The sequence below is a fragment of the Trifolium pratense genome, linkage group LG6, assembly GCF_020283565.1.
Source record: "Trifolium pratense cultivar HEN17-A07 linkage group LG6, ARS_RC_1.1, whole genome shotgun sequence".
Classification (NCBI taxonomy): Eukaryota; Viridiplantae; Streptophyta; class Magnoliopsida; order Fabales; family Fabaceae; genus Trifolium; species Trifolium pratense.
In genome coordinates, this window is record NC_060064.1 from 41021494 (window position 1) to 41031016 (window position 9523).

Consider the following 9523-nt stretch of genomic DNA (forward strand, 5'->3'; position numbering starts at 1 on the left):
AAAGTTTTTTGCTCTATATGGACTAGCCCACCGAAATTGGCACTAGTGTGAATCGAACTTGAAACCTTGAGAGGAGCATACTCCAAGGACCCAAGCCAAAACCACTAGACCAACCCCAAGTGGGTTTCTTCGGTTAAGGTATTGAATTTGTATCTAACAAATTGTTGGAAGACTCATATGAAATTTGTAATGATGGAATTTCAGAAGAATATAAGAAAGGTTTTGGAGGATATGGCACTGACTGAAGTGGCCCTTGTAGCATTTCTAATATTTTACTCATCGATGGTATATCCGATGGATTTGTTTGAATGCACCATAGACTAACCATAGTAATCTTTCTCACCGTATTGTTTTCTTCCTCTGAATTTGCTGAAGAATTTACAAGGTTATCACTCAGCTCGAGATCCTTATAAATCCAATTTGGAAAGAACATTTCAGAAGTATATGACCCTCCTGTGTCATAATTCTTTCTTTCTCCGATCATTTCTATGATTAACATACCATAACTGTATACATCAGACTTGTGAGAAACTCAACCATATGTTCGGCTAAATACTTCTGGTGCTATAAATCCTATTGTTCCTCTTGTGCCCAACATGGAAACAATACTATCCTTTCTTTGGCATATTTTAGCCAGTCCAAAATCAGAGATTTTTGGGCAAAAATCTTCATCCAAAAGAATGTTTTGTGGTTTGATATCAAGATGCAAAATCCTTGAAATACATCCTTGTTGCAAGTATTCTAGACCTCGAGCGATGCCGATTGCCATTTGGTACATTGTTTTCCAATCCAAATTACAAGTAACATAGGAAATCCACTTTTACAAAAGAAGTTATCTAATGATCCTTTGGGCATGAACTCATATATTAGTGCTCTTTTGTTCTCATAACAAAAACCCAAAAGTGCAACAATGTTCACATGTGACGTTCTACTAAGGCTAGCTAGCAACTTCAATTATGAACTCTTCTCCATTTCCCTTTGACTCGTTTATAATTTTAACCACCACTTGACGACCATCAGGTAAGCTTGCTTTGTACACAACACCATATCCTCCTTAACCTAATTTATCTCTGAACGAGTTTGTCATCCTTTTCACTTCTGCATATCTATATTGCTTAATTGGCACTGACAAATTAAATCTCTGTATGTTGTCCGTAGATTTTTTTGTTTTCCTAAAGATCCACCTCTGGACTAAAATATGATTCCTCTTATCTTTATAAATAATCACAATAAGAATTAAAATCCAACACCAAACAAGGATGCCCCTACATGAGAGGAAAAAAGTGACTTGTAATTGGAAGCAATAATTATTTGTTTTATTATTAGAAAATTAAAAGGAGCACGACTGTAAAGATCAAATAAGTCTTAAATAATAACCTAACCACACAACTAATAATCCATAAACAACTCCTAATTTTATATTTTTGGCGTAAAAGAGGTATTTTCTGCGTGCAATTGTAGAGACTAATCCCTCGAATTTTGTGGAACCTAAATGGGCGGCAAACTGTCCCTAAAGTTTTAATGCTGCGGCATCCGCAAGAGATAGAAATAACTAGGAATAAAAAACTTCTAATTGATAAAAGTGAACTTAGATTAGAAGTAACTAGCAATAAATAATAATTAACAATAGATAGGTACTTGTAACTAATAATTGTTGTGACTTATGATGGTGCATGTTTGGTAATCCCCCACTGAAATATTTGAGTTAAAATATATATTGGTTCAAACACATTTCAACTAACTTGTTATGTTTCTATTTTTTAATATGTATAATATAACAACACTATCACATGGCAAAGCTAATAAAAAACATTAGAACAAAACAGGATTGAAATTATGCAATGGATATACAAACATACATGCAATCCAAACAGCTCTGAGTGTTGCTTTTTTAGACTGACCTCCAAGATGTGAAGTAGTTGCATTTTGTCCTCCACCACCTAATCGTTGAGAGATATTTAGGCCAAGAAAAACATTGCCTCTGGTGATTAACTTGACCTTGGATGGAAATTTGGGAAGTCGTCCAGATAGGCTATTATTGTAAACATCAAGAAGTTGAAGTTGAGGCAAAGTTGTAAGTGTGACTGGTATTGAACCGGTTAAATTATTGTTTGCAGGTGTCAAGTTCATTAAACTTGTTAATTTGGAAAATGCCGGAGAAATAGTACCCATTAATTGTTTATTTCTCAAATCAATGCTCACAATTTTTCCTCTTTGACACCTAAATAGTCCTTCAGAACAAGCATGTTTCTCTTTACCAAACAAAACACCAGGATACCCAAAAGCATCCAAAATTTCAAGCAAAATAGTAACCTGAGGATCACAAGGTCCAACATCTCTTCGACAAAAATTATTTCCCTCCCAATTTGCCTTAACACGCTTGTGAAATACAGGTATCGGTCCACTAAGAAGATTGTTGCCCAAAAAGATGTTTTTCAAGCTAGAGAGAGCGAGCAAGGAAGGTGGAACCAAACCAATTAAGAAATTTGATTGAAGCTGTAGATCAAATAGATGAGTACAATTGGACATGTTAGGTATTGTACCAGTGAAAAAGTTAGAGTGGAGCCACACCTGAGGCAAATTACTCATGGATGATAACACATCAATTGGACCTGTTAACCCGTTTCTCTGATTGTCGGGCCTTAAATAACTTACACCAGATTTCCCAAGAGATGGGGGAAGAGATCCAACAATGTTGTTATTCGAAAGAACAACAGTATTCAAAGTTAGAAACCAATTGAACATTTCAGATGGCAAGGAACCTACGATATTCATAGATTCAAGATCGAGGGTGGGCATCAACAAGGAATCACTTAATTCTATAGGGAATGCCCACGGCTAGAGATTCAAGTTATTGCTAAGGTTGAGGGTTTGGAGAGGTGATAGTCCTGAAAACGGCACATCTAAGATGTGGGTGAAGTTATTATGACCTAAGCAAGGTTTTAAATTGCGGTCCGCAACCGTAATTGCGGCCACAATATTGCTGATGTGGTAGCCTCCGCATCCGCATCGCACCGCAATTGCGGTGTGATCTTAATTCACGTGTACGGCCGCATCGTAACCGCATCAGAAGCCGCATCAGACGTTTTTGGCAATGTTGGTTCAAATTTTCTCACCATAAAATAAAATTTATGAACTTCAAATCCTAATTTGTGTCAAATCTAATGAAAAATCTTACTTTTAACAATCTTTCAACGGTATATTTTAAGAACATTCAAATTAGTGTTTATGGAATAAACTAATACTATGCAATGGTTGATAAATAGTGTAGTTACATAGTAGTTTCATTTTATATAGCTTGTGAAATTTCAAAATGATTTCACACAGATTGCGCGTTGTAGCAACCGCAATGGCCGCATTTGCAACAATCGCAACCGTTACCGCATCGACGACGGCAAGCGCAATTTAAAACCTTAGACCTAAGTACACAGTTTTGAGCGCGAAGAGGTAAGACAAACTAGGCAAAGGACCGGTGAGTGAATTGTTGTGGAAATCAATGTGGGTGAGATTAGTTAGAAGGCCAAGACTGGAAGGGATTCTTCCATTGAGTGAGCTTGATGGGAGTATGATGGAAACAACTCGATTAGATTGGCAAACGATGCCATTCCATTTGCAGAAATGAATATCATGAGACCAACCCGAGGGGGTTAGGGTCAATGATTTAAAAAGTTCAGACATGTAATCTGCATCTTCCTCTTCTGCATTAGTAATGGCAATGGTAATGATGAATAAAAGGATGGAAAAATAGTACAAAACACATAGTTGGGATAATACTGTCTTCATGCCTAAATTCTGTTTCTACATGAGTAACTCCAACATATATGAATTGAAATTGAAAATTGAAATGTTTTACAAAAAAAAATAATTTAATTGTTTTAAATTAAATTGCCTTAAACTTCCAAAGTGTGTACCCGTGACAATCTCGTCAAAGAAAGCGCGCCACTTTTTTTTTTTCTTCATTAAAAAATTGCCGTTCAATCTCAACGTGTTCATCAGTGACCTACAAAAGTGATTAGCATGTGAAACTCCTCTTTATCTTTTTAAATTTGACTCCTAAAACTCTCCGTCATTACTTGTTTCTAATTATAAATCTTTTTGAAAAATAAATGGCCTTTTCTAGATTACTCTTGAAAAATTGAAAATATTAATTCAAAAACTAATGAAAAAAAAAATCACATAGGTAAATTTGTATGTGAAGTAAAAAAAACTCTTAAATATAATATCTTCAACAAATTTATAGATAATATATTTATTTTTAATATAACCGTTTGCATTTGAATATAAAAAATCAATATTTTTATCTTTAAAATCTTAACATTTTTTTTATCAATAAAAAACATAGAAGACTTGTGAACTATTTTGACACCTCTCGTAAACTCCAATCATTTGCCAAATGTTTTAGTTAGATAAAAAGAAAAAATAATTTTATTTTTTGTACAAATTTTAATTTTTTTTTAATTGGTCAAAATTTTTAAATATATATATATATAGGGGGCTGCTAATTTAGACCCAGTTGGGTCTAAATTAGCAAAGTGCACCTTTTCAGTTGGACCAAAATACCCATTCTTTTTAATTAATTAACCAAATTACCATCAATGGACGCGGATCCAGTGTCGCGCGCGTACCGCAGGACCATGGTTACAGACCGTTGATTTCCATCAGACCGCCAAGATCTGATCTCATCAAGACTGTCTGATCAATCAGACAGCCCAGATCATCCAAATCCATCAGATTCCAGCGCGTGCAATACACTGGATTACACCCTGGAGAGAGAAGAATCTACTTTTTAAAAGCAGGACACGTGTCGCTGTCTGATTGGCTGGGCGTGATTTTTTTCCATTTAATACTTTGAACTCAATTATTTCGTTGTAAATTAATTTTTTATTTTTTTTTATACCAAAATTCATAATTTTTTTTTCTCTACAAATAGAGACTTGGTTCGTTTGATTTGGACACAGAAAAAAAAACCCAATTTTTCACTACCTTAATCTCATTTTTCACTACCTTACATCAACTCACTGAAACCATTCTACCAGGAAAATGGTTTCAGAGTACAAATCTCTGAAACCATTCTACCAGCTAAATGGTTTCAGAAGCAAACACAATTAATAAATTACTCACTGAAACCATTCTACCAGTAAAATAGTTTCAGAGTACAACTATGTGCAACCATTCTACAAGCTAAATGGTTTCAGAAGCAAATAACTAATAATCAACTTACTGAAACCATTCTACCAGCAAAATGGTTTCAGATTACAACTCTCTGAAACCATTGTACCAGATAAATGGTTTCAGAAGCAAACACAATTAATAAATTACTCATTGAAACCATTCTACCAGTAAAATGGTTTCAGAATACAACTATGTGCAACCATTCTACCAGTAAAATGGTTTCAGAAGCAAACATTAGTTTTTAATTACCGTTTTATCTCATTTAATTAACTAAAAATAGTTTCAGGTCTCCAAAAATTTCATAAAATATACCAAAAGTTCCAGAATATTATCTACTATTTTCCTGGTATAATGGTTTCAGTGAGTTGGTTGAGTGGTGCGTGTTAAATTACAACACACAAGTAACGTATTTAGTAGACAAAAAATGAGATTAAGGTAGTGAAAAATTGCATTTTTTTTTCGGTGTCCAAATCAAACGAACCAAGTCTCTATTTGTAGAAAAAAAAAATTATGAATTTTGGTATAAAAAATAAAAAATAAAAAATTAATTTACAACGAAATAATTGAGTTCAAAGTATTAAATGAACAAAAATCACGTCCAGCCAACCATTGTGTGACACGTGTCCTACAAATTTTTCTCTCTCCAGGGTGTAATCCAGTGTGGCGCACGCGCTGGAATCTGATGGATCAGGATGATCTGGGCTGTCGGATTGATCAGACAGTCTTGATGAGATCAGATGTTGGCTGTCTGATGGAAATCAACGGTCTGTAACCATGGTCCTTCGGTACGCGCGCGACACTGGAACCGCGTCTATTAATGGGTATTTTTGTTAATTAATTAAAAAGAATGGGTATTTTGGTCCAATTGAAAAGGTGCACCTTGCTAACTTAGACCTAACTAGGGTCTAAGTTAGAAAACCCCATATATATATATATATATATATATATTGGTTTAAATTAAGCTGGGAATCGAACTCAGGATCTGTAACATACTACCAAACCCTCACAACTAAACCAATCCCATCACCACTAGGCCGAACATTGTGGCTTAATTTTAAAGATAAATTTTTTAACATGGTCTATGTTTTATGCATAAAAAGTAATTAGGCAAACGGTGGGTGTGGTTATGGTGCATAAACCCAAACTTATGCACTATGCATAAACTTGCTTCCTACACCCACCATATTTGCTTCTTACACCAAAAGTCAACCAAAGGTCAGCCCAAGCCCAAAATTAGGCAATCCATTACTCGCGCGCCCCCCATATACTACCCCATTACTTGCGCCCCCCATTTTGCTTAGCGCACCCTCCAATTTTTTTCTTTTTTCTCCTAGATTTCTTGTGAGCCCCCCAATTTTTTTTCCTCCCCTAGATTTCTAGCGTGCTCCCAATTTTTTTCCCTCCTCCAAACTTCTAGCGCACGCCCCCAATTTCTAGCGCGCCCCCCGTTTCCAATTAAATAATAACTTTTGTTCCTTTGAAATATATATTATAAAAATCCATTTTTAATTAATTTTCGTCATACACCCCCTCGAAGCCCAACATAATAACGAATAGTTCATGTATATATAAAGCATACTTGTCAAACATTCAATTTAATTTTAAGTCACTAGGTTTGGTCTAGTGGTGAGGGGTTTGGGTAGTATGTTATAGGTCCTGGGTTCGATTCCCAGCTCATTGTAAACAAAAAAAAAAAATGTTAAAAAAAAAATAAAAATTTAATTTTAAGTTTTATCAATCATAATCACAATATAAATAAAATTTCATACATTAATTACATTAATTACATATATACATATATATATATATATATATATATATATATATATATATATATATATATATATATATATATATATATATATATCGATTTTTCTTTACAATAAAGAAATGATCGAATTCAATATCTCATGCATACTATCCAAATTTTTTTCAACTAAACTAACCCTAATTGCTTTATATGATTTTTTGCTTTATGTAGCATGGTTTTGTAAACTGGTTATGTGATGTTTTACTTAATAACAATGGTTTCAATGTATAACATTTTGGCACTAATGCCCATATGAAACCATTCAACTAAAATAATGGTTTCAGTGTATAACGCTATGAAACCATTTAACTAGACTAATGGTTTCAGTGTATAACATCTTGAAACCAAATAACAAGACTAATGGTTTCAGTGTATAACGATATGAAACCATTTAACTAGAATAATGGTTTCAGTGTATAACAGTATGAAACCATTTAACTAGACAAATGGTTTCAGTGTATAACATCTTGAAACCAATTAAAAGGACTAATGGTTTCAATGTATAACATCTTGGCACTAATGCTCATATAAAACCATTTAACTATAATAATGGTTTCAGTGTATAACAGTATCAAACCATTTAACTAGACAAATGATTTCCGTGTATAACATCTTGAAATCAATTAACAAGACTAAATGGTTTCAGTGTATAACATCTTGACACTAATGCTCATATAAAACCATTTAACTATAATAATGGTTTCGGTGTATAATGTAACACCCAAACCCGTTATTTAATTAACTCTGCCTTTATAAAATCTTTTTCGAAAATACGCAGCGGAAAATTGAAAATCTGATTATAAAGCGCTGGTTTGAATATCACAAACTTCATTCAAAGATAATACTAATACATTTATCTAGTAAAATATTCGAATGAACTAAAAACAAAACCTCGCATCGAACGATGCGTTATTAGTTATACAAAACGGATACTTTTCAAATGAAAGCTTAAGACCAACAGAGTATACTAAGAGGACTACATGCATATACATATAAAAACCCCTTTTTCCCGTGTCTCAATCAGAGCAGAGCTTCACCATTGCACTCGGACGAGGCTAACACATAACCTGTCAACCTGGACCCCCAAAGGTCCAGCAATTAATACAAAGCAGAGAGTTAGAAAACATAAACATAAATATAAGTGAGAGTAGTATACTACACACTTCACACGCTATCATACATTTCTAACTCACGCACATACATCGTCAAATACGACTACAAATCAATCATTCATTTACAAACACACCAATCATATAGTTTCACGTCTTCTCGGACACTACCAAAGTGTTCATTTTATAGTCATGACGGACTCTACACTTGTTCATTTTATAGTCATGACGGACTCTCCACTTGTTCATTTTATAGTCATGACGGACTCTACTCACATACCAAGTCATGGCAACAATCACAGTATTAAACAATTAGTAAATACCAAAGCTTAACACATACGGAAAACACATTACAATCCAATCAGATATTGTCACATAACAATTATCAAATACATGTGCATTTACCCTAATGCATCTAATGCCAATTATCCAATGTCATGTCATCCCTAGACACGACTAATGCATGTGGTATCATTTCCACGTTGTTCAGATTTCAGTCATGACGGACTGTTCAGATTATAGTCATGTACGGACTGTTCAGATTATAGTCATGCACGGACTGTTCAGATTATAGTCATGCACGGACTCTACATCAGTTTTACATCATGCAGGATGCTGCTATTCACCCCATTTAAGATGAACCCAGTTTTACATCTTGTTGGATGCGTCGGAACTTACCGAACCACCTTATCTCCCTTGGATAAGCTCAATAACAGTTTTATATATATCATGTAGGATATGGTTATCATCAACCATCTCTCCCATAAAGAGGAGTCACACAGTTTTATATCATGTTTGGATATGGGCTCCAGATCTCGGATAACATAATCCCATCTTCGGCCACTTTTCATAAACATAGTCCATTTTCATCAATTATTGGAATTCACATGATTCCCATAACACAATTATTCATGAATGCATGATTACTTTTAAACACATCAAATACATGACGCTATCTAGCTCGAAGCTATTCATTCACTGATGCGGAAACACAATTCCAACATCTAACACATTAGGATAACACAATATCCTATCACTCCAATCATAATTATTCACATGATAATTATCTGCATAACCATTTTTATACACATAAGGTTTCATTTACACTTATGTCATAAAACACACATCATTTCCTTAACATTGCAAATTAATGCTAAAACATCTCATTGCTCACTTTAAGCTACAACTTATTGCATACACGTTTATCAATCATATAACGATTAACAATAAGCATTAACAACATCAACATGTATCAACAAACATGTAAGGATACCCTTAAACCATGTTACAAGTGCCTAATTACACTTACAAACATTAACAAAAATTGCTGTCACAGAGGCCTTCGCTAAGCGAGGGCTTAGCGAGACATGGCGAACCTCACCAGGAAGTCACCTGCTCATGGCGAGCTTTGGCGAGCTTCAGCGAACATGTT

The 9523-nt window shown here is 34.3% G+C and overlaps 1 pseudogene; it reads right to left on the minus strand.

Moving 5' to 3' along the window:
* Window positions 1-133: 133 nt before the first annotated feature.
* LOC123890216 lies at window positions 134-2846 on the minus strand (annotated as a pseudogene).
* Window positions 2847-9523: the final 6677 nt, after the last annotated feature.